The 26,768-nt window shown below is 37.4% G+C and overlaps 1 non-coding gene across 1 annotated transcript; it reads left to right on the top strand.

Moving 5' to 3' along the window:
• The first annotated feature begins 4,633 nt into the window (after positions 1 to 4,633).
• LOC126005438 (U2 spliceosomal RNA) lies at positions 4,634 to 4,820 on the top strand. The gene has a single exon (XR_007494521.1). It is a non-coding gene; the product is annotated as a U2 spliceosomal RNA (small nuclear RNA).
• The last annotated feature ends 21,948 nt before the right edge of the window (positions 4,821 to 26,768 follow it).

The following is a 26,768-nucleotide window of genomic DNA, read 5'->3' as shown; positions in this document are numbered from 1 at the left end:
TCTTTGAGTTTATTGAATCTCTCTTCCAATGATTTCCTCAGTTCAGTGAACAGTGAGAGAACTTTAGCTCAGAAGTCATCCTAGACAACATGAAAGATGTTTCTAAGTCTTGTATAAATTAATTCTTGTACAAGTGTGCCCTCTTTCAGCTAATGCTAAGCTCTCTAAACATATGCTTTGGTCCATATCTAAAAACGCAAAGCAGTCATAGTCCTGGGAAGGAGAAGGGGAGGGAGAGATAAGTTCGCACATTTCTATTTTAAATCCCACGTTAGTTCACTTAAAAACAAAATCACAAAGTGCTGTTGATAACAAAGATACTACTGCTGCCACTATCAAGTTGCACAATAAAGCACCCCAAATGTAGGGATTTTCTAAAATTTTATCAGCCCTGACTATATAGGTGGTTTGTTCTTTTGCTGATTCAGGCTGAATTAGGCCAGGTTTGGTTCTACATTCAGATATTGGGGGCAGACTCTTTGTTTTATTGAGATTCATGCTGAAGGGGCAGCATCCAGGATAATATATTTTTCTTATGTTGATTAGTTAGAAGAAAAAAACCAATTACTCGGGGCCAGAGAGATAGCATGGAGGTAAGGCATTTGCCTTGCATGCAGAAGATTGGTGGTTCGAATCCAGGCATCCCATATGGTCCCCTGAGCCTGCCAGGAGCGATTTCTGAGCATAGAGCCAGAAGTAACCTCTGAGCACTGCTGGTGTGACCCAAAAACTAAAAAAAATTGAAAAACCAGTTACTCAAGCATAGTTCACTCCTTAAGGTGGGTCTTTTTTATTATTGCTCCACGAGTTAGAGTTAAAGCCAATCCCCTGAATGGACCTATCAGAAACCCCTGGACATTCTATCATCAATGAAACAGGCATTCACTAATATGCATATGTTACCTTTTGCCGGAATGAATCCCTCAAAAGAGATAGATGCAATCTTTGTATTGCCCAAGCATCTTTATTTAAAATGTTTAAAACCCAGAGAACAATAACCTGAATACTATGATTCTAGTGATTACAATTTTTAAGGTTTCTTAGTCTGCTGACAATTGTAGTATATAGGGGCCAGAGCAATAGCACAGCAGTAAGGTGTTTACCTTGCACGCAACCAACATAGGATGGAACCCATTTTGAATCCCGGCATCCCATATGGTCCCCCAAGCCTGCCAGGGACAATTTCTGAGAACAAAGCCAGGAGTAAGCCCTGAGCACTGCTGCGTGTGACCCAAAAACAAACAAAATAAATTGTAGTATATACAAATATTTGATAAATAAAGTCATTCCTGGGGACTGGAGCGATAGCACAGTGGTAAGGCATTTGCCTTGCATGTAGCTGCCCATGACGGATCTCATGTTTGATCCCTGGTGTCCCATATGAACCACCAAAGCTAGGAGCGATTTTTGAGTGCATAGTCAGAAGTAACCCATGAGCATCAGCGGGTGTGGCACAAAAAACAAAATAATAATGATAATAAAAAATAAAAATAAATCCATTCCTTTTCCAATAGCTAGTTTCTAGTTAAAAAGTTTTTTACAAAACTCTTTACAAAGCTCTTCATTAAGCTCTATGCTTCATTTACTGGAGAATATCATTAGAATTTTAATTAAGAAGAGGCGAGTGTAATATTTATTTTAACTCAATCTTTGCATTTATTCTGACATTGAAACTTTTAGTCAACACAACGTCTAACAACATATAAATAATGTTTCCTTTGCCAGAGTTGTTTTTCCTGTCATGAAGTAAGCATTTAACCTTTTAGAGTTCAGTAGATAATTATATTTCTTCTGTTACTTTCCCTTTACCCACCCAGAAAACACAGGAAAGAAAATTCAGAAGTAGCAATGATCATCAATCAGTACAATGAGCCCCACTCTGTTCTCCCCTGGGCTGTGTATTTGTCTCCACCTAACTTTGCTTTAAAGAGAAATTCAGTTCTAATGATTTTGGTTTTCTAGGCTCATTTTTGGCCATTTTTCAATATTGCCACTAATGACATTTTGAGCCAGACATTTCTTGTTTCAAGGTGGCTGCCTGGTCATTACCTGATACTTAAATATCCCTCTGGCCACCCCACCACACCCAGATGTGCCCCCCAGTGAGACCACTCAATGTGGCTTCAATCATTGACAAAATTAAATCATTCAAACTATCCCAGTTTGAAGGTTATTCTTTTGCATTAAGCAACATTTAATACAAAAACAAAATAGAATTTTTTTCTAAATTAATTTTTTTTGTATTTGGTCCATACTCAGCAGTACTCAAGGCTTACTCCTGGCTCTACACTTAGAGATCACTCCCGGAGGTTAGGAGAAATATACGAATGCCAGGAATCAAACCTGGGCTAGATGTATGCAAGACAAGTGACCTCCCTGTCATGCTATTGCTCTGTCTGGCCCCAAGTTCCAGAAAAACAAATGTACTAAAAAAAAGTAGTAGTTAGATTAAAAAGCTTGATCATGGAGATTAGGACATAGCTAAATGATTAGGAATGAATGCCTAGAATTCTTCAAGATGTTAGTTTGATCACTAACACTGCATGGTCCCCTAAGAACTACTGAGTAGGTTTAGAGACCCCAAAGCAACAACCAAGTTGCCTTGGTATATACCTCAGCACTGTCAACTGAACTATTCAGCCCAATTGGCCAAATATCAAGTTTTTCCAGATGTGGCCCCTGGAGCCCTGATTACTACTTGGAACCTCCCTCAAATAAACTAATTCAGAAATTAATAGTATTAAAATATTATGATAGAAAGTTGTTACATTCAAATGCATGCATATGAACTCACTAAACAGTTCTAGAAAATACGCAACAGTATAGTTCTGCCACACAGAGGACCTTCTGAAACAAGGGATTATAACTCATAATCATTAACCAGACAGAGACACCATATGTCAGGCATTAGTGTATCCCATTCATTAATTCTCATAATCACCCAAGCTAGCTACCATTATAATCATTTTCCATTTGAGAAAACTGAGCACAAATATTGTACATAGTAGCCTACAGCTGACAACAATCAAGTTATCTGTCTCAAATACAGGTAGGGGTTGGGAAGGAGGGAGGGGCATTGGTGGTGGGAATGTTGCACTGGTGAAAGGGGATGTTCTGTTTATGACTGAAACCCAACTTCAATCATGCTTGTAATCATGGTGCTTAAATAAAGATTATATATATATATATATATATATATATATATATATATATATATATATATATATAAAAGAAAAAAACAAAAATCAAAAACAAAAACTAAAAAAGAAAGAAAAAAAGAATCAAGCTATGATAGAAGTTATCTGACTTCTGGCTAAGAAGTCTTGTGTACAGGTAGGCCATGTTTACTTCAGAGTTTAAGGTAATTCTCAGGAATTAACATGCTTTTTTTTTTTTTACAAAGTTTTTCTAAGTAAGGACTTGAGTAGGCCCTTTTGAAAAAAATAAGTAATATTCTTTTTGGTTGATAAGAATCTACCACAAATTGCATTATAACTCGGTACTTTAAGCTCTTGCCTTGGACACAGGATAGACAAACAAAAAGAGGCCCAAATAACATGATCAAAGGAATTCTTTGGTGGAATAAGTATGCCTCTCCTTCCCAAAGGCCTTGACTTCTATCATTGTTGTAGGTTTGGAGTTGGAATGTGAGTGAGAGGTTTTTGAAGTGAAGCCTGAGGGGGAGACAGGAGAGCACCTCTATTGGTTATACAGTTTCATTTACTAGGTTCTTCTCCAATGTATCGTACTGTGATACTCAATAAAAGGATCCCCAACTTGACCTTTGTGCATCTTGTGTCAGTCAAGCTGGACTCTTACCTGCCAAAAATGAGGTGTCTTCACTACCAAAAATGTCTTCTGCCAGTACCCTTGGATTTCAATCTGTGGGGTCTGACCATCTCTTTGAAGACCATCAGCACCAATATCTAGCAAACTGACCAAGGCAATGGCCACAGTAGCATGTAACTCTCGGAGTCATTTGGACCCTCTGCACAAAACTTCTCCGTGCAGAGAAAATTCGCTCTATTGCTAGAAGAAACTTCAAAATTTTTTTTAAGAAGTGAAACCTAATGTTCTTTGCTCTTAGTTGCTCTGGGCATGGCAGATGCAACCTACTGTGCACTGCAGTGTGGGAGGAACAAGAAAATAATTGACCCATTGAGGCAATTTGCTTCCAGACTTTCAGCACACATGGCTTATGCTATGTTTTTTTCTTTGGTCCAGTATATGAAGAAAGAGAAATAGATGCTCTGGTAATTTCTGGCATTGCCTATAGTGCTACTTTCTGGAATAAGAATTAGACACAGTGTTTTGCTGGAGCACCAAGTACACATTGGCAATCACTTACAAACTACAATGGCTGTACTTGGAGGGCATGGTTTATTTGAGGACCCACTGTCAACTAACCAGAGTCTTGACATTTTGCAGAAATATTTGATATTCCATCATGTGCCTTTTTAAAGCTCAATAAAGAGAAAGAAATTGGAACAAATGCTCAGTTGGGGTTTTGAGGAATAAAGTCAGTTCAAGATGATATAAAATGTTAAGTATGCAATTACTTCTCAAGCAGTAAGAGCATTTGATAGAAAAATAGAAAATGGGCAATAGGAATTTTATTTGTAAGTGAACCTTGATTGCTTCTCAGCCTTTTGGCTAAGATCAAGTGTTGTAAGTGAACCTTGATTTTCAGAGTAGTTTTAATTTTTTTTTATTTTTTTTTTGCAGTTAGGCTTCATCCATTAGTATTCAAGGATAATTTCGGGGATTGTGCTCAAGAATGACTCCTGACATTCTCTCCCCTACCGTTGGGTGAAAACTAAGGAGTTTGTTGTTTAATTTTTATTTTATTAGTTTATAACACTGTACTTGAGTCATTTATGGGTTATGATAAGTATACCATGGCTAGGTCAAACACTAAGCTTAGTGAGGACTAGATGAAGGAATGGACATGCTGTACTTTCCAATTCTTCCATAAAGTTAAAATTAAAAATAAAAACTTTGAAGAGTTAAGCTCAATAAACTTTACATGAGTTCAGAGGTATTTAGAGGACTATCAGGGATTCAGTGGTGAGCAATTGTAGAAAAATGTTCCTAAATTAGAAGGTAAGTCTTGGAATCAGATCTTAATTACAGAGATGGAATATGTCACCGTCATTATCTCAGCAATCAATATTTTCATTAAGTTCTTCATAAGATCCAGGTGATGATGTGAGGATCGCATTTAAAATCTTTCATCTTCTCACAATAGTCTAAAGGGGTTGATTTATTTTTGTTCTCATATTATTGGTGGGAAATCTCACATTGCTAGAAACGAAACAATTTTGCCTGTGTTTAACTCATGTCCATCCATCTGATCCCAAATCCATATGATGTTACAGGGGCATGGGTGATGGGGATAAAGTAGACTTAGGTCTGGAGAGATTTACTGTATATTGGTCTTTTATCTGGTTCTATATGCATTGGGACCATTTCATTCTTTCACAAGTGAGGCACACCTGACAGGCCACTCAATGGCCAGCTTTATCTTCCTGTCTTCCTTAGTCACTGCTTAGAGCCTACACATACATGGTAGATTGCTTTCCTATTACTAATGTAACAAATTAGCATACCTTACTGTTTCTGAGGAGCCAAAACCACATGACCAGCCCACAAGGCTGGGGAATTGCTCACAGCTTACAGGTGTCTGAATACCATTTTTATGAAGAAAAAAGAAAGAAAGAACATAAGTCCAATGGAAGAACTGAGTTTTATTTTATTTTATTTTACTTTGGTTTGGGGGCCACACCCAGTGATGCTCAGGGGTTACTCCTGGCTATGCACTCAGAAATCACTCCTGGCTTGGGGGACCATATGGGACGCTGGGGATCAAACTGTGGTCCTTCCTAGGTTAGCGCAGGCAAGGCAGATGCCCTACCACTTGTGCCACTGCTCTGGCCCTGGAAAAACTGAATTTCAAAACCTCCTGATTTGAACTGTGTTTTATCAATTTTATCTCAATCCTAGTTGTATCATTCATTGTCTTGCTGGTTTAAATGTGTATTATAGTTTTTCCTAATTAATGTTTTCTAATTGTGATGTTTTATGGTGTACCTTTATTTACCAGCCTGTTTTTTGCAGTAATGTTCTTGTAATTTTGTTTAGGGAAGTTTATGGAAAGGAACGAGGATGTACCAGTATAAAAGTGTTTGGTTAAATAGCATTAAGAATTTTAAACTACAAGTGTATTTTGCAGAAAAGTTTCATTTATGGAAAAGGCTGATATTTTAATTATACACTTTAAACTTCGTTGCTTTGGGTAATATTAGGGTTCCTCCAAAAATATTGGGGTTCCCCCCATCTTTGTCTGGCAGAGGTCAGGAAAACAAAACCTTTGTAACCTTATCTTATTTTTTTTCCTTTTTTTTTTTTTTTTTTTTTGGATTTTGGTGTCACACCCGGCAAGCTCAGAGGACCATATGGGACACCGCGATTCGAACTACCTTCTGCATGCAAGACAAATGCCCTACCTCCATACTATCTCTCCCACCCCCCTTTTTTTTTTTTAAACAAAGAACCAGGATCTGTTACCTTCCCCCAAGGCCAAATGCTAAACTCACCTGGTTGATGAGACCCTCCCACAGCTGAGAGGTGACTGTGGTTGGTACTTAAGCATTTCCTGGGGAGAAGAAAGAGAGGTAGATGCAGCAAGGAGAGAGATCAGATAGAGGAATGGTGCTTGCAGGGCTGATGGAGGCTGCTTAATAAAGCTTTGCTTAGAGGCCATGTAAGAAATATGAACAAATAAGGCCCAAAGACAATAGCGTTAAGGATTGGAAGGGCCAGAAGGACCAGCTTGTAATTTGAAGCTCACCACAAAAAGTGGTGAACTCTGTTAGGGAAATAACTACAATAACAACTAACATGAAAATGTTAAAGAATGAGAGAAGTAAATGCCTGTCCGAATACAGGCAGGAGTGGGGGAGGAGGGGTGGCATTAGTGGTAGGAATGTTGCACTGTTGATGGGGGGATGTTCTGTTTATGACTAAAACCCAACTACAAACATGCTTGTAATCCTGGTGCTTAAATAAAAATTTATAATAAAAAAAAGAAATAAGAACATGGTGATTAGCACCTTTTAATAAAGCTGGATGTCTCCTGATACTGCATCTGACTGCCTGGGGATCATTTCTTCCGTATCACCCTGCACCGACAGATCCTTGGGCTGAAAGGGTTGCAGGCACCTAGCCAAGCTGAGAAAGGCCTCACCATCCATCCATCCATCCACACCACTAGGACTCTATAATTAATAATTGACATAACACCTAACTTAAAACAATAGAAGTATATCCTCTCACATTTCTGAGCCCTCAATTCTCCAAATCAAGGCATCAGCAGAGACAGACTGCCCCCAAAGTTTCCAAGAGAAATTCCTTTCTCTTGGTATTGGTTGTCATGTGATTGCCCACCTATCTCTAATCTCTAGCTCTACCTTCATCAGAACTTTCAGTTTTTGAGTTTGGGTCTCATATCAGAATATTTGCTAAGAATTAGAGGCTCATTTGGATGATACATAATTCTTTTATTTCTAAATCACATTGCCAATGACCCCCCCTTCCATGCAGGTTATGAAAATTAGGACATGGACATAAAAATAATCAGAACAGCATTCTTCAACCTTCTTACACATATACACTAAGGGAAATAGGATTGTTTTGTGGACCTATTGATACTAAGACAAAAATAGAAACAAGTGAAACTAGCAGTTTATTTATTAAATTCAGTGATATAAATTATAAATTCTAGCAAATGTATTATCTATTTTTATTACATTATAAGGCATTTCTGCAAACTGGTGATGGTCCATGTGCCATGGGTTGAAGAATAGAGATTTGGTGAGTTAAATGCAATATTATATGAGTGAAATTCACAGAAACAAACCACAGCATAGTTATTTTATACATTCCTTAGAAGACTGTGGGGAAAAATTGCATTTTCAAATCCTCATGAGATAGTGCTTTGAAGCAGAATCTCAGTAGTAATTACAAAGGACACTCTTAATATTGTCTTCCACTGGCCAAACCCAATGGCATTCAGAGAGACTGGTGAATGGAAGAGTCAGTCCCACAGTAGTAGAAAGTAAATGAGAGTAGGGGAGGAAAAGAAATCCTGGTGGGATCAAGGGTATGAAGAATAACCTATTCAGGATCTGTCTAGTCTACATTCTCCATTATTATATTTTTAATTTTTAGAGAACCAAATTCTTAGAGCTCAGTGATATACAAGTTGTAAATAAATGGAAGGAAGAGAGAGCAAGGGATCTAATCATATATAACTGGCTTTTGGATGAATATCTGTTACTGGGAAATGCCAAATCAGAGAAAGTTACTTTATTAGATTATGGGAATACACACATGTATATAATGAAGATTGAATTCAGGTCTTGAAATTTTTTTTGTTTTGGGGCCACATTCAGTAGTGATCTCAGGGGACCATATGCAGTACTTGGAATCAAGCCCAGCCTCTTGTGATCATATCATATGCTCAGCCCAATGTACTATCTTTGCTATTTATTTTTATGTTGGGGAATGTCTGTCTGTACTCAAGATTCACTCCTGACTTCGCAGTCAGGGATCACTTGTGGAGTTTCTCAGGGGATCATATTTGAACCAGGTCAGCTGCTTGCATTACCACATATTATCTTCCTGGCCCCAAAGAATCAACTATTTTAAAATAAAGAACCTTCTAAGCACACGCAGTCCAGTAATCAATAGTGAAAGTTTGTTTATTCTACCCTCCCAAAGTAGATATTCCACCCAGTTATTGAATTGTCCAACTTCAAAATGTAATCAATAACTTTTTTCATTCTTTCACTAATCACTTCCTTAAATTTAGTTAGGGTTTTATCACATAGTCACCGTGGTTTAGTAAAAAGTCCTTTATTCTCTTTGTTAAAATATCTGTATATTGCCTTTTTTATCATCTTATCCATTTTAATAACATGTTGCAGTGTTAGTAAGCACATTTACATTACTTTTCACCCATCTCTTTTCAGTTTACTGAACTGAAACTCTGGACTATGAAATAATAGTTCATTAACCCTTCCCTAATCTCTGGAAACCCCATTTCTTTGTTCTGTCTCAAAGAGTTTCATAATCCTTGACATCTCACATAATCAGAAAAATAAAATATTCATTCCTTTTTTATTATATTACTTAAAATACATTGTCAATATTCATGTACATTGTATTTTGTATTAGAATTTTTTTTAATTTTAAATCTCAATAATTCCATTCACTGATTGTACCATATATTCTTCACATACTTAATCTTAGCCAAAAGATTGAGAAGTGATATAGATCATATTTTCTTTATCTCTTTGTATCAACAATGCTTTTACTTTTTAGCTATTATGAATATTCTGCTATAATTTTAAGTGTAGTAAATCTCCACCACAAGTCTTCAGTATCCTCTACTGTCTGTTGAAAAACTGATTGTTGCAACTTCTCTGTTCCTATAATTTCTAAAAATTGGCAACAGAATATAAAGCTTTATCAATTTTAAACCCAGTGCCTGTGACAGTGTAAAGATGGTGGTATTATTGTCTTTCAACAGGGGGCACATTATTATGTCTGGATTTTATTTTGTGTTTCAGAATTATTACCCATTAATGACACTGGCTGTCATTCTGATCCATGTATCACAGGCAGCAATTTTAGTCTCCAGATATATTTCTGCCTTTAAAGAGATGATCCTGTTTGTCTCTAGGAAGGACCAAAACAAATTATATAAGAGAGAGGTCTTTTAAAGAAGGCAATTAAAAGGGAGGTAGAAAAAAATAAAACCTCTTATAAACAGAATGGCGTAAATATATTAACCTCTTGGAATAATATTGCCAATAGATTAAAAAAATCCACAGATTTCCAATTGCCAATACCAAAAAACATATATTTACAGAACCCTAATTAAATGGTAAAAGAGACATAATATCACCCAAGACTGTATGAGACTGTGAAAAAAAAAGAAGAGGACAGAAAATAATGGCAAAGCAAAGAATCCAAATTTTGATTCTTTCTCTATTCCTTTGACACCATTTGATCCAGAAGAATTGAACCTGGATCAGTATCCTCAGAACTGAGAAGAAACAGGAGCCCAGAGTAGAGATGTTCTTTTTATTAGAAGACAGTATCTGGAAGCATGATTTCAGGACAGTTCAGACACCTTTTACTTTTTAACAGTGCATCTTTACTTTGCCCTCTCTTATGTCCTATACAACATACATTGAAATTGTGGCTACCATATTACTCTGTTTAGTAGATGACTGTGTCTCTCAAATGCACCTGGCTGAATCCTCTCACCCTCCTTGTCTGCAAAGCCACATGAGGATGCATATGAAAGTGGGATCCACTACTGCTGGCAAATGTCCACCCTGAGTCCTGTATCAGGGTCCTTAGAGTCATTACCCCTGCTATGGTCTTTGTGGCCCCATTGTAATTAATTCCTTAGCATCATAGTTGTCAAGGCCAATCCCTATCGTCTTTTACCAACCAACCCAGAGCTCTTTGAATCTGCATCAAAGCCAAAAGACAATAAAACCATGGCTCTTTCCCTAAATTGTGCCCCAAACCCAACTCCTATCCCTCCACTCCTGGTACCCAAAGTAACAGTGGTTTGAAGCCTAAATCTCACAGCTGTAAATGAGAAAAATTTCTTAGACTTTGCTACTTGAAGAGTCTATCAACCTTCTCTTTATATCCCCTGCACGTGGAATTCATGAGTGTGAGTTAGGATTGAAGGACCATAGTCCACATACAGGTGACTGTTGTAGAATGCACTTCCAGAATTCTGCTCTAATATCTGAAGATTTGTATACCTCAACTTCCATTTCCTGAGACTGAATATCCTGCTCTCCAAGAAGTCTCACTAGTTCCTTATGCAAATACTTCCTTAAGTGACCTGAAGACTTCCTAAGGAGGACTTGGAGAAGGCATGAGTTCAGAGGAGACTTTTCCCATAGAAATTCAGTGGTAGAATTAAAAGGTGTGGAAAGAAGTGGGATGGGGCAACACCTTAGAGTTGCTCAGAAAGGAAAGGGACATTCTTAAAAGGCTGAATTGTGGGGGAGAGAGTTGTTTGACAAATGGAGAACTGTGTGCTTGAGCTCTATTGGCAGGTTTGTCATAGTGTTAAATGCCATCGCATTTATATAAGCAAATGCAATATGGCATAACTAAATAGAGACATTCAAGTACATATAATATGGTTTCCTATGCTGCATTTAGTGAACCTTATACATTGGCTGAATGGGTTTTTGAATTGGATTCACCAATCAACCTTACATAAGTCAACCTCTTTCATGTCACTGTCTTTACAGGGATAGTAGAAGTATATATACTAAATGAGTATGACTATTAAATAAAATATTTCATTTAAAACCCTTCACACAGCATCTGACAGATATTAAGTATATGGCATAAATGCCAATCTCCCATTTTGCATTGAAAATAGCACCATATTTAAGAAGGCAGTGAGGACTTTGTTAGAAAAAGTTGGGAAGGTTTCTTTTTCCCAGGATTATTTTTCCAGAAGAGCTTCTTAAACAGACAATAGCATAAGGAATTAATGGTCTTGAAATCAGTTTTAAAATAAGCATTGAAGGAGCTTTTTTGATTGTTTGTTTGTTTTGCTTTGTTTTATTTTGGTTTGGTTTTTGGGTCACACCCAGCAGCGCTCAGGGGTTACTCCTGGCTCTGCTCTCAGAAATCACTCCTGGCAGGCTCAAAGGACCCTATGGGACTCCAGGATTTAAACCACCATCCTTCAGCATGCAAGGCAAATGCCCTACCTCTAAGCTATCTCTCTGGCCATGAAGGAATTTTTATAAAGGGCAGGATATATAACTACCACATGCTACATAATTGGGAGACTGACCCACACAATTGACTTGGAGGGTAGTTTAAGGGAGGGGGTAGGGTCCTTGTGGGAGAGGCTGGTAGATTGGTGATGAAACAGGTGTGATATGAGAATTATGCTCAATGACAAACCATTACAAACAGTATTGTAAACCAAAAAAACTTAAAAAATAATAGAATGTTGATCAGGACAAAATTCCCATCATAAGGCATTGAATGTGGTGCTCATTCATGGTGCTTATGGTTGCCATCTACTAAAGTAAGGGTATGTCTGGGGGATGGAAAGATAGTACAGAGAGAACATGTGTTTTGCATGTCACCAACCAGGGTTTTATTGACAGCATCCCATAATTTCCCCCACATACAGGACTAACTTTTGAGTTACACCTAAGCAACAATTGGTATACCCCCAAAACAGAAACAAACAACAAACAAAGACAAAAAAGAAGGGTATGTTTACTCCTAGCTTGCTAAGAGATTTTATGCATTTTAAATACTGAATTAATGTCTCATTTATATTTATATTGTTCTATATCTTATCAGATTTTATATTCATGGAGATTGTATAGCAATTTCCTCATATTAGCAAACACTTAAGCAGTAGCTATAATGTAATATATTAATATAAACCAACACTCTCTTTATTAGGATAAAACACTTTGTACTTTTATAGCCAAGCTAAAACTGTATGTAGATATTTAAAGTTCTGCTTGATCTTGAGCCATGGCTTTAATGTGGTTAAGAATTTTTGGAGCTTGCTTTCAGACAGTGCAGGTCAAGAATTGGTAGAGTTTCCTTTAAAAACAGTACAGTTTGACTAAACTCCACTAATAAAAGTCATTCTGAAACATCAACTTCAATAAGAAGCAATAACTTGAACAAGATATTTACTTCCAGACATTTGATGGCAGGAGGAGTCAACAATTTTTGACCCTATACTTTTGATATGCATTTTAACCAACTTTGTTTTCACACTTTCAGCCTCTTAGCAAGGAAAACTCTAAATCAAGCCCCATAAAGTTTCTAAATTATCTAGGGTATATTCAGCAAATTAAAATCAATATTGGGCTGGGGCACATTGAAAGATGGCATTACTCAGCAAGCTTCCAGTGGGTTCCAGATTCTTTGAAGAGATCAATTTCTCTCCAAGATTCATGAACTACCTGTCAACAAATTTAATTGGATGTTTATTGAAATTAATGGCAGTTGTAGTTGATTGAGCAGGCTCTTGTTGAAGTTTTGCTGTTGTATTTATGGTTATTTTCTCTTGCTTGGCTTTCCATGTTGTGTGCTAAATACCAGAAATTGAATGGATAGTATCAAGAACCAAGTCTCCTCACCACCATTTTTCATAACTCATCACTGTTCAGGTATTATAAAGGCTCCTTACATGTTTATCCATGGAGATTAAGATCAGAATACACCTTACAGGCACAAAGTCTATGTTCAGATTTTTAGTTTCCATGCATTTTTTTAACATTTTTTTTTTTTTGGTTTTTGGGCCACACCCGGGGATGCTCAGGGGTTACTCCTGGCCTTCTGCTCAGAAATAGCTCCTGGCAGGCACGGGGGACATATGGGACACCGGGATTCGAACCAACCACCTTTGGTCCTGGATCGGCTGCTTGCAAGGCAAACGCCGCTGTGCTATCTCTCCAGGCCCTCCATGCATTTTTTAATGTATTTCCTAATCACACTCATCAACAGTGCGTCTTGCCTCAGTTTACCTGTTTATAAGTAAAACTTATAATAGGCAGAGTCTTAGAAACTACCTTGGATATGTTCTGTAATTTGATAATATTTTAGTAAAAATAATTTATTATTATATGATTCTTTACAGGGACATTCAAGATATATTACTACACTTTATTTCTCTTGAGATTAAAAAGCTACTTTACTTTTAAAACTGCAATAAAAACAGCAGACTTTACTTTAACCAAAAGACATAAAAATCATAGAAGGCAGACCCTACTCTAAGAAAGTGGGAGATGAATTTTTCTCTCATCTCTCTCCACTCTTTCTTGTCCCTTGTATTACAAAACAATCTGGGGCATGAAATATAGGGTCATGCAAGTAATGGAATAGAAGATGTAATTATATGAATAGTTTAGCTTTCTAAAATGTGCTGTATTAGACTATTTAATCTTGTAGCTGCTTCTCAAAACTGCTGCATAATTTCTGTTGTAAAACAGTCCTGGATGGGGCTGGATGATGGTGAGATGGATGGAGAGGCCTTTCTCCTCCAGTCTGTGGGTCTGAGGGTTCAGAGTAGCATTGAGGAAAAAACTCACAGCAATCAGGTTTCAGGAGATATGAAGCTTTATTCAAGGCCCTAACCACCTACGTTAAACTTTTAAGCAGCCTAATCCAGCTGCCCTATCATCTTTACATATTTCTTATACCTCCATCCTGCCAGCTCTCCTTCTCCTGTTTCTCTCTTGCTGAATCCCTCTCAATCCTTCAATTCATTCTTTTCCTGCCCCTGAGGCAATTCTTTTGTTACCTACAAAAGACCCCTCCCAGAAATCAGGTAAGGTTATGCAGAAGATGGGGGTGGGATGACAACTTCCATTTCTTCCTCTATCCTCTTAGTCCTTACCTTCCTTCTTCCTCTCCTCTCTTCCCGTCTTTCCATCTAAAGTAAACTATTGTGCATTAGGCATGGAACCAGGTGCTATAATTTCTAAGTTAATTAATTTAGGCTTCAGGAATATTATTCACTGGTGAAAAACTACTATAAAGTGCTATTTAAAAACCTAGTACTTGTAGAAACTCAAAATGAATGGTTATTTATCCAGATTTTGGAGTCTAACTCTCTGAGTCTAATACTGTCTTTTGTGACTTAATCAAGTACTATTACCTGCCATGTTTTTTTGATTCTTTATGTTTTAGTTATTCACCTTTAAAATGAGATAGTAATAGTCCCCACTATTTGAAGGTCTAAATTTATCTACTTGTGTGAAATCTTCTATAATAGTGTAGTTTATAGCTAATCTTCAAATAAATGTGTGTCTTTATTACTGTCAGAGCAGAAACAAGAAAAAGCTGATATAAAAGCAAATGAGAAATATGCTTCCGTAATACTAAGACAATTGCAGTGGCAAGTTCCACTGAAGACTCATCAGTCAAAGTGGTCCAGCACTCTGGTAAGTATTGATGGCTAGAGATCAAAGAATTGGGCATCAGAAGTTGTGGGGTGCCATTGGAGTCCCTGGGTAAAAATGCACAGAGTAGGCAAAATTTATGATAACATCTCTAAAACAGCAGAATTTTAAGAATTGTTAGGGTTTGTAGTTGAAGGACAAGATTATACAATTGAAATAAAGCAAAGCAAAGATTTATTCTATCAGCCAACAAGCTACAAACTATTGATCAATTAGGGCCACCTCCCTTGGAAGTGACCCCCACCCCCAGGAGTCAAATTAGATTACATGCAGTGGTCCTCAAACTATGGCCTGCGGGCCACATATTGTATTTGTATCTGTTTTGTTTCTTTATTGCAAAATAAGATATATGCAGTGTGCATAAAAATTTGTTCATAAGTTTTGTTTTTACTATAGTCAGACCCTCCAATGGTCTGAGGGACAGTGAACTGGCCCCCTGTTTAAAAAGTTTGAGGACCGGGTCCGGAGAGATAGCACAGTGGTGTTTGCCTTGCAAGCAGCCGATCCAGGACCAAGGGTGGTTGGTTTGAATTCCGGTGTCCCATATGGTCCCCCATGCCTGCCAGGAGCTATTTCTGAGCAGACAGCCAGGAGTAACCCCTGAGCATCACCGGGTGTGGCCCAAACACCAAACAAACAAAAAAAAAAGTTTGAGGACCCCTGATAGGGCTAGAAGCAGAAATTCTTGGCCTTTATGTTAATTGGCTGCTGTCAAGGTTGCTTCTAGGTCTTTTAATCATGTCCTTTTTTGGCTAGATATCTAGGGATGTATATTGTGGTTTATAGGGACTTTGGAGTCTACCTCATTATTATTGGGATAGAAACTTAGCCCTTAAATGAAAACTTAGCCTTGTTATCCTTAAATGGAAACGTAACATTGGTTCAACAAAATGGAGTCCCTTCTGCTCTAGACTTCACAAGCAGAGCAAGCAGAGTTTGGGGGGGACCACGTGTGAATAAAGAAAGTGGGGAAAGAATATTGGGGAAGGGGTGCTGTGTATGTGACAGGAACTCAGCACAGTATGTTCTTTTGCTCCCTTTTATTGGCTTCTCTCTCACCTGTTAGAATACAGGGTTCCTAGGCTGAGAAGGGCAGTATGAGAGGAAAATTTAAGAGAGAAATGGCTCTATTTCTATTCAAATGGCTCTTGTACTTCTCAGACCAGAATCTCAGCCTGCATTACTTTGCTTTTCCTGTAACCATGTGAAAAGGTCTACTTCATATATTAGACTTGCCAAACCCTTGTGTATCTACATATGTGTATCCACATGCCACAGGCTCCAAACTTTGATGAAGCATATATGTCAGTAGGCCTCTGAAAAAAATCTCAGCTTTCTTAAAGTTTATTCATCATTGAACTTGAATAGCTTCCACATGCTAGGGAGGATGGACCCCACACAGATCCAGGGCTCTGTTGGAAACCTGGACCCCCTACATTCCAAGGGTGGGGTGTATCAAATGAACCCTACAAAGTTTGTAATCTAGACTCAAATCAGCCTGATACTTGATTGCAATAAGATCAAAGATCCTCAATCATTTGCCAACTAGAGAGTAATTTGACTTGTGTATGGAAATTCACCATCATTGAATGAAGCTAGAGAAATGACTACACTGAGAACTATCATAAAAATGTGAATGAATGAGAAAAGTAGAAAGCCTGTCTAGAGTACAGGTGGGGGTGGGGTGAGGAGGAGGGAGATTTGGGACTTGCTGATGGGAATGTTGCACTGGTGAAGTGGGGTGTTCTTTACATGACTGAAACTCAACTACAATCATATTTGTAATCAAGATGTTTAAATAAAGATTAAAAAAAAGAAATTCACCATCTAGAGCTTCTAAAAACTAACATTTAGGACCATTGGTCTATTTGTTATTATACATACTACCTTTAATTTTAACATTGAGTTGTGCTTGAGGCAAATAACAAAGTTACTCTATATCCAGAATAACCTAAATATTTTTAATCATTACTTCAAATCAGTTCCTAACAACTCTCTGAGGAGTTTTCTCTCAAAATGATATGCTTTATAATAAGACTATGAAATCAGGTAACTTGGCATGAGAATTTGTGCTCTAAAGACCACAGAAAACTGGGGAATTGTAGCTCTACTTTGGATTATTTTAGTTTTCAATCACTCAGATTTCTTCATGATGGGGAGAGAGATAAGTATGTCATATTTTCTTAAAAAAAAAAAGAGGGTATTTTTTTGTTTGTTGTTTGTTTGGGAGCCATACCTGATGGTGCTCAAGGCTTATTCCTGGCTCTGCATTCAGCAGCCATCACTCTGACCAGAGCTTGGAAAGTCATAAAGGGTTTAAATCCAGGTGGACTATGTGCAAAGCAAGTGCCCTATCCACTGAACTCTCTCTCTAATAAATCTGATAAAGAGGTTTCTACTTACCATTATCTTTTATACACATAGTATATTGCTAATTTTATATCAAAAACTGCATTATATATTATGATTAATTCATAGTAACTTTGATATGATGCTTTATCATTTATTTACAGATGCTAGTTATAAATAGCAGTATAGAGGCTTACAGTCTCTGAAGTACTCATTCTAGGAAGAAAACTCAAAAAGTGATGATCAATGATCATTGAGTTAAAATGCTAACATGAAAAATCTATATATAGTAGCATTTCAACTGATATTGATTTTCAGGACTAAATTTATATAGAGAGCTGTCTTACACTGGATGGCATCTTTTAAATGAATTCTGATAGGTCCTGAGTGATAGTACAGCAAACTGGGCACTTGCCACTACCTGCTGGTTACCTTGAATTGAGTTCCAAGTATCTCTTACAATCCCCTGAGCACTACTAGGAGTAATTCTTAAACATAACGTCAGGAGTAACCCATGAGCATATCTGGGTGTGGCCACTAAAAGTAAGTAAATAGAGTTCATTCTGCTAAATTGGTTTTGTGTTTGTGTTTGTTTGTTTGTTTTGTTTTTCAGCCATATCCCGTGATGCTCAGGAGTTACTCCTGGCTATGTGCTCAGAAATCGCTCCTGGCTTAGAAAACCATATGGGTAATCACACTGATTTATAACATCACATAGGTTTCAGGTGCAGAGCACTATACTTTGCATTTGGTCTACACACCAGATGATGCAGCCCAAGGTCTAGCTTCCATTCAGTTTTATCAACCACTTTCACCTGTTTCACTTGACTTCTGTTCTTGATCCAAGTTCTAGTCAACTCCTAGTGATTCCATTCATACCTTGAAGTCTTTCTCACAATTGTGAACCACATTCAATATTTTCCCGTTGCTTTTTTTGAATGCTGTCAAACAGCATAGTATTTGTCTGAAGCACAATGGAAAGAAAAACTGATAATTTAATTTTCCATGTTTTTAGTATTTTCAACTCTACTTCAAATCCAATTATCCTGAAAGTGATCCCTGCAATAGTTATTTTATTATTTATTTCATTTGCTCTTAGTGATAAAATTCTGTTAGACTTTAGTTATAATGGAACTATATCATTTTAAGGTGGACTCTTAGACTCATCTGGAAATAAAAGTAAATGTGTTAAAAATAATTTTTACATTATAAATGGCTTATCTGGTAGTTTATTTTCCCCCAAGGGATAAACTGCCTCATTAATATGAATAAAGCTATATATTAAAGGACACTTTTCCATATCCTGTAATTTTTTGTATATTTTATGAGTAACACACTACCCATCTTTTTATTTCTGGAATGCTTATCTCTGAAAAGAAACCATTGGAAGATAGAAAAAGTATCTCCATCTTGAAAAAAACAAATTTGCTTCTGTCTTGACGCAAAGAAGGAATAAATTATATGCAAACTTTCTACCCACTTAAAAAGATTTAACTGCATAAACTGCAAGTACCCTATACACATAGAACCATATATGGTACTTTTGGTGCTGTAGATGAAACTGATGCTTCAGGAACAGCTACATAATATTTATCCCTGGCTTTTGCTATTACAGTGACCCAGGAGTCTCATGAAACCAACCATCACTCATGACTCTATGGCTGGCTAATTTATTAGCTGGAAATTAGTGTAACAGCATGTCTCCAAATGGACCTTAATATTCTCTGAAAACTGCAAAATAAATGGACCCTATTAAGCATGCAGCATCTGTTTGACAAGGACCAATGCTGAAGAGCATAAAGCAAGACAGCTCATTAGGTTGTTACCTGGCTCTGATCCAGCTGTACTTAATATTAAGGGAGGGCAAACCAGAGCCCATTGGACAAGTGCATGCTTTGACCATATAAAAGATTCACTCAAAAGAGAAAATTGTTTACCAATCCCTGTTCTTGATACCTGAAGCATTTCCTTGGAGGTATCAGAAGTATAAATAAGTAAAATTCTTTTATATAATTTCCTAGAAAATGTGTCTTATAACTTTAGCATGGTTCTGAGTAAAGAGAAACTTGTTTTCATCCCCCGTGAAGGCCAAGAATGTTAAAATGACATATCTACTAATCCACAAGAATTATAGAGGCACCGAAGAAAGGAACATAAGTTTGAACTGGAATGTAATATTCCAATAATGAAGGACAGGGACAACAACACAACTTGGTTGATGCGACTGAGTGGGCAGAGCAGCCCCATGAGTCTGGGGATGTGTCAGGCTCACTAATAAGGTTAATGGCTGGCAGAAGGGAAAAGTATTCAAAATCCAAGACATTGATAATCTTGCTTTGTATTCAAAGTACTCAAGAGTATTCCCCCTAGGCCCCAGAACAGTCAAGATAAGCAAGAATCAGAGTTGTCTTTCTACTGTAACATGTTCATGTTTCGCTCGCCTCTCTACTTTACAAAAACCCAACAGTGTTCGTGGGAAGCAGCACTTATAACTGAGTGGGGAATCTACTCAATTTGATTTTCTTTTATGACTGTAGAAATCAGTCTCTTTATGAAGTTCTGTCAAGTACAATGATTTACACTTGTTTTACTTGTTTGATTTTTATCCCAACACCAATTTATCATTAATACACTCTCCCCTCTTCTCTGAGATTCCACACCAGCTTTTCTCTACACCTTGGGACTTCTGAATAATCCAATAGGTTATGACTTGTCTATGTTTTGGATTAGGGGAAAACATCTGAGTATCCCAAAGCTACAACTCCCACATTCTCCGGTATTCTCTGTGCTTACTTCTTCACAACTCACTGTATCTATAGGATTTGTGCCACATTTCTAACTAATCCATGGGAACAGACACAGCATGCCCAAGAATGCAGCACTTCCTCCATCCATGTCACAGGGGGGAATTCATACTGTGTGGATTGAATGACAGGACTAGACATCATGTTTCCTTTCTGTAATGGGGGGAATAAGAGACGGGGTGTGGAGAGAAAGGAACTCTTATTCACTGCTGGTGGGAATGCTATTTTGTCCAACCTTTATGGAAAACAATATGGAGATTCCTCCAAAAACTGAAAATTAAGCTCCCATAGGACCCAGCTATACCATTCCTAGTTATATACCCTAGGAACACAAAAATACAATCCAAAAATCTTTTCCTTGCACCTATATTCATTGCAGCGCTATTTACAATAGCCAGACTCTGGAAACAACCAGATGCCCTTCAACAGATGAATGGCTAAAGAAAATGTGGTACATATACACAATGGAATATTATACAGCTGTCAGACAAGATGAAATCATGTAATTTTCCTATACATGGATGTATATGGAATCTATTATGTTGAGTAAAATAATTCAGAGGGAGAGAGACAGACACAAGATAGTCTCACTTGTTTTAAGAAAAATAAAAGACATTTTTGCAATAATTCTGAGACAAAAGAGAGACGGGCTGGAAGATCCAGCTCATGATATGAAGCTCACCACAAAGAGTGGTGAGTGCAGTTAGAGAAATAACTACACTGACAGCTATCATAACAATATAAATAAAGGAAGGAAGTAGAAAGTGAGAAGGAAGATTTGGGACACTGGTGATGGAAATGTTGCACTGGTGAAGGTGGGTGTTCTTTATATAACTGAAACTCAACTACAATCATATTTGTAATCAAAGTGTTTAAATAAAGATATTAAAATTAAAAAAAAGAATTAAGTGTAAGGATTTGGAGTGGTATCATAGCAGTAGGGCATTTGCCTTTCACGGGACTGACCCAGGACAGACCTGGGTTTGATCCCAGGTATCCCATATGGTCCCTTGTGCCAGGAGCAACTTCTGAACACAGAGCCAGGAGTAACTTCTGAGCACTGCAGGGTATGCCCCCACCCCAAATAAAACAAAAAAAGAATTAGGTGTGGTTATATTGTTAGACTTTGGTTGCTGTGCAGCAAACTGGGACTCAGGGCTAGAAATATAGTCCAAGTGTTTAGACACTTGGCGAGTATGCAGCTTATTCCTGGTTTGAATTCCATGCACCACATATGGTCTCCTGAGGCCAGAACTAGCATTAAACCTTGAGCAACACCAGGTGTGGCCCCAAACAAAACAAAACATATAAATAACCTGTGATTCAGTTATTGGAGTTTAGTTTTATTTATTTGGTAGATTTGGGTTATACCTGGCCATATTCTAAGGGCTGAGGTTGAGGATTGCTACCCATCAGTACTCAGGAGATCATTCATGTTGGGAATCAAACTAATTTGATACACTCCTCAGTATTATCTCACTGTCTCCCAGTTACAAAACTTTTCTACTTTTCCATGGCCATTCCATGTAGAATATAGAGCAATAGTTGGGTGAGCAAAAGCTACTTCTGTAAGTCTACAATTTGGTCCTATCAGCTTTTGGAACCTTAAGTCTTATTGAAATTTCTTGGGAAATAAATAAATAAATGTAATGTTGATATAAGAACAAGAAAAGATGTCAATTCATGTAGAAGAAATGAATCTTTTCACTCAGAAAGGAAGTGGAGTTTGCTGCTGTGGTTTAGTCTAGTCTCGGGCTCTGTTCCACTATCCATGTTTGGGAGGATCATGACTTTGATAAATGCCTGTGAGGAGTCCAGGAGTTGAATGGCCCATCAATATTAGCTGCTGCCTCCCCCTTGGTCAGAAAGCTCCTGAATCCATTCATCTCAGCACTCTTCTGCCTCCTTCAGCACACTGCATATTTTCCAGGCATGTTTTATGGCTCATTTGAGTTCCCACTGACATCCGCAGGCCAGGGTTAGAAAAGGCAAAAGAGAATGAAAGAGAAATCTATGTACCATGTTCCCGCTGCTCACACACTTCTGCCCAAATCACTTGAACCCTAGTTTTTTCACCGCCTACTCCTAAATTGTGTCAGTGCTGAACAATATGAATGAAACTACCTGGTTCCTTGAAGTCCACAAAGTGCTAAGAGATTCAGATTTTCTGAGAAACAAATCTGAACTTTCTCTCTAGAGTGGGCCTTCACTTAGAGGGAGATGACTAAATATCATCCTGGAGAAACATCCAGTATCAAACAAGTGTTACCAGATCAAGCATTAGCTCAGAGCCTAGCATGGAGGTGTCCAGAACTTCATAATAATTTACTAGATAAATGAATAGAACACATTTCTGACGATATAAGAGAAACTTTGTAGACTTTTGTCTAACATCAGATCCTCATAATAAGCTTCACCCAGCTGTGTCAATAGCTGTGTCAATAGTAGCTTGACCAAGTTGTCTTATAGCGAGAATCCAAGTCTTCTGGAAGGTCATATATAAAAAGTAATAGGCTTCAAAGTCACAAAGGCAAACAAGAGATTCTTATTCCAAACCTAATAGTGATTTCACACACTGCCTGAAATATGAACATCTGTTCATATTTTTAGTCCTTGAAATTCATTCTTAGGTATAGAAATGGTGATGGTATTTTGGCAATTTATGCTTATCTCTTTTAAATGAATTCATCTGTTTATCAAATGAGTACCATCTTCGGCAGGTATTTTAGTTGAACTTGAAAAGGACTGGAAAATCAGCATGTAAGGACAAAAAATAAAAGGCATAGGGTGTTAGGGATATAGCACAGGACCAGAGATACATACTTTGCAAAGTACAAGTCCCCAAGTTCAATCCCTGGAAACCACTACTTCCCAAGCATTATTGGTTGTGGCCCCTTGTGGCCACAGCTGGGAGGGAGCAGCACAACAAAGGCCTTTGACTTAACATTGAACTATCTGTCCACCATGGTTTGTTGATTGTCTCTAAGAGTTGCTCCCAGAGCACTGTTTTGGGGGCTTATCCACCCAAATAATTTAGAGATAGAATATAAATCCAACAAATACAATTAATTTATTATGTTATAAAAACATAGAGGGTTCATGTCTCAGCTTAATCTTCACTTAGGATTCTTCCCTGAATATCCCAATACTTATTAATTTAACTTTGTCACACTCAACAGAACTCAAAAATTTCTCTTGTCTCTCTGCACAGGGATTACTTCTCAGAGGATCATATGTCGTGTCAGGGATTAAACCAGGGTTGGTCATATGCAAGGAAAATGTCTGACCCACATACCATCTTTCTGTCTCCTCTCCTTTATTTTGTAAAGGCATCAGTAGAGGATCTAAGGTTCATCCTAAAATCAGTGTGATTTCAACTAAATTGTGTCTGCAAAAGCCTTATTTAAAACATAAGCCTAGCTTTTTAGAAAGCACAACTAAAACTACTACTACAGTTTTATATACAATATTGATCATTGTGAAATTAATATCATGAGACAAGTACCAAATAAAGAATAAAATTGTTCTTCATATGATCAGTAAGTATAGTGATTTCAGAAAATCCCCTTACGTGGTTTCTTTCCTTACATATTTTTATCTCTGTTAAAAATCAGCAAGTCAGGGGTCAGTGTGGTGGTACAAGCAGTAAGGCATCTGCCTTGCCCGCGGTAGCCTAGGAGGGAATCATGGTTTGATCCCCCAGTGTCCCATATGGTCCCTCAAGCCAGGAGCAATTTCTGAGCACATAACCAGGAGTAACTTCTGAACGTCACCGGGTATGGCCCAAAAACCAAAAAGAAAAAAATCAGCAAGTCAATGAAGGCTTTCTTGACTATCCTATTAAAAACATCATATTATAACTATGTAGGTCAAAACCATGCAAGTTAATCATCCTATTATAGCCATGCTATTTGCAATAAAATGAAAACAAAAATGAAAATATAACTACACTATATTCCTAGTACTCTTTATCCTCTATCGGGGTCCTCAAACTTTTTAAACAGGGCGCCAGTTCACTGTCCCTCAGACCATTGGAGGGTCTGACTATAGTAAAAACAAAACTTATGAACAAATTCTTATGCACACTGCATATATCTTATTTTGCAATGAAGAAACAAAACAGATACAAATACAATATGTGGCCCGTGGGCCATAGTTTGAGGACCACTGCACATGATATCTTCTGTATAGCATCCTTCTTTTACATTACACATTTATTTTTCCTTATTTCATATCTGTACTCATAAGCCTATAAGGTCCAGGAGAGCGGAACTTTGATACATTCCTGTGTTGGTAATGGCTTCTCATTGTATATAAGAGGCACTTAGTGTATATTTATTGAATAAAGGAAAAACTGAGTTTGTGATAATGTAACATACAAATAACTCTTGGTTCATGTTTTTTATAATCTCTCACTAATGTTTTGATGGCAATGAAAGAAATGATTGGCTTAGTGATTCAAACATAATTTTTCAGGTAGTAGATTTATTGTTACTTTTTATCATCTGGTAATAAATCACATGCCTTAAATTCATATTATTTATATTTGTAGAACTATTATATTTTGATTACTAGAGTAACAATGTTTTAACATAAAATTGTTCATAAATGTCTAGTAATCTTAATAATTTTTCATCCAAAGTAAGTAAAAGTACTCAAATATTAAGCAATGATGAAATAGTCAAATATATGATTAAAATTTATGAAAATATTGCATGATAGGTTAATTTATTATATAAATATGAATAGCATTATTCTCATTAAATTACTAACCCTTGTTTTTAATAATGCAAAAACCCCAGAAAAAATGATAAAGCACTAGGAAAGAAAGAGAAAAGATAAAAGAAAACAGAAAATGATAATAAATAAAAGAACTATTAATAGCAGTAATGTCAGAAGGATGGCAATTATTAGTTCAATGGATCAGAAGACAATAAAAACTAGAATATTACTGCAAATGTGAATCCAGAAAGAAGTATTGCCTTTAAGACTCCTTAGTGTCTTAGGAGAAGGGATAAAAACACTTGCATGAACTTGGATTAGTAACAAGTTCTGGAAATACACTAATTCTTTGTCAAATATAAGTACCAATTGATCATTATGAATTCTGGAGTTCACTCTTTCCAACTTTGTCAGTTCTAACTTAAACAACACTTTGTTTTATTTTGAAACTCTAGACCATAAGTTTATGATATTTCACCCCCAGTATCCAATCCTGAGAGAATATGCTTGAAAAATACCACTCTCAATTTCTGGGGCAGAAATATAATTGGTTTGACTTGGGTATTGAAAAACCCTTAACCAATCAGGGAACTGAAGAGTTAGTACAGTAGAAGAGGCACTTTCTTTGCATGTGGCTGACCCAGATTCAGTCTGTGGCATTCTGTATAGTTCCCAGAGCACTGCCAGGAGTAACTCCTAAATGCAGACCCCCAGGAGTAATCCCTGAGCATCATTGGGTGTGCCTTCCTCCTAGCCCCCCAGGGAAAAAGAACTTGACAAATCAGCAGTGACTGGGTAGGGGTGGGTTGTCAAATTGTACTTAGGTTTCACCTATGGCATCTGAGTGGAAGGAAAGATGTGGTGGTAAGTATAAGTGATATTTCTATACTAAAGCAAACAGGGGACAACTATACCTATATGTAGTTGGTAAGTATTCCAATAATACCCTTCAGTGTCCTGGAATTACTTGGGGGACAAAGTTTGGGTCACACCTATTGGCAATACTCTGCTCAGTGCTCAGTGTTTTTTGGTGGTGCAGGATTGGTGGGAAGCCTATAAGTTCAGGGGATTGAAATATGCCACCTTTGGGAGTTGCCATTATAACTTGATACTTAAGAAGAACAACTTCCATTTATGGTCATGTTTCACTACCTGACTCAGCCATTGCATCTAATTACAACATGATTTTTATTACACACATCACAATAATCAATTCAATAAGCAGTAGAGGGCTGGAGGATAGCACAATGGTAGGGTGTTTGCCTTGCATGTAGCTGCCAAGGATGGCCTGGATTCAATTCTTGGCATCCCATATGGTCCTTCTGGCCAGGAGCAATTTCTGAGTGCATAGCCAGGCATAACCCCTGAGTGTCATCGAATATGCCCCCCCACCAAAAAAAAAAACAAATAAAAAAATAAGCAGTAGAGTCGAATGAGAAGAACAAACCACTTACAACAGAGGGTTTGAGCATAGGTTAGCTGGCAAATAGCAGTTCAGAAAGTTGAAAATGTCTGTTGGCAGGCAGGCAGGGAATTCTTCTCTTGAGTGGATCTTCATTAGACAAGAATTCAGGACCAGGGTGTAAAAACCAGATGGAGTCTTAAATCTGGACAACTCATGACAACAATGCTATATTAATTCCACAATTTAGTGGCATATTAAAAAGACCACCTGTTAATTATGATTTTGGCAATGCCTCTTACCTGTCTCAACTTTCAAGGTACATCTGCTTGACAGTATCTTCATAAACAAGTTGCTGTGTTGATGAGTAACATGCCCTTCTCTTTTCCCCACCTTTGCATCAGGGACTCAACAAGTTTATCATTCAGGTCAATACAA

This window comes from Suncus etruscus, chromosome 3 (assembly GCF_024139225.1).
Source record: "Suncus etruscus isolate mSunEtr1 chromosome 3, mSunEtr1.pri.cur, whole genome shotgun sequence".
Lineage (NCBI taxonomy): Eukaryota > Metazoa > Chordata > Mammalia > Eulipotyphla > Soricidae > Suncus > Suncus etruscus.
This window is presented reverse-complemented; position numbering and strand designations above follow the sequence as displayed.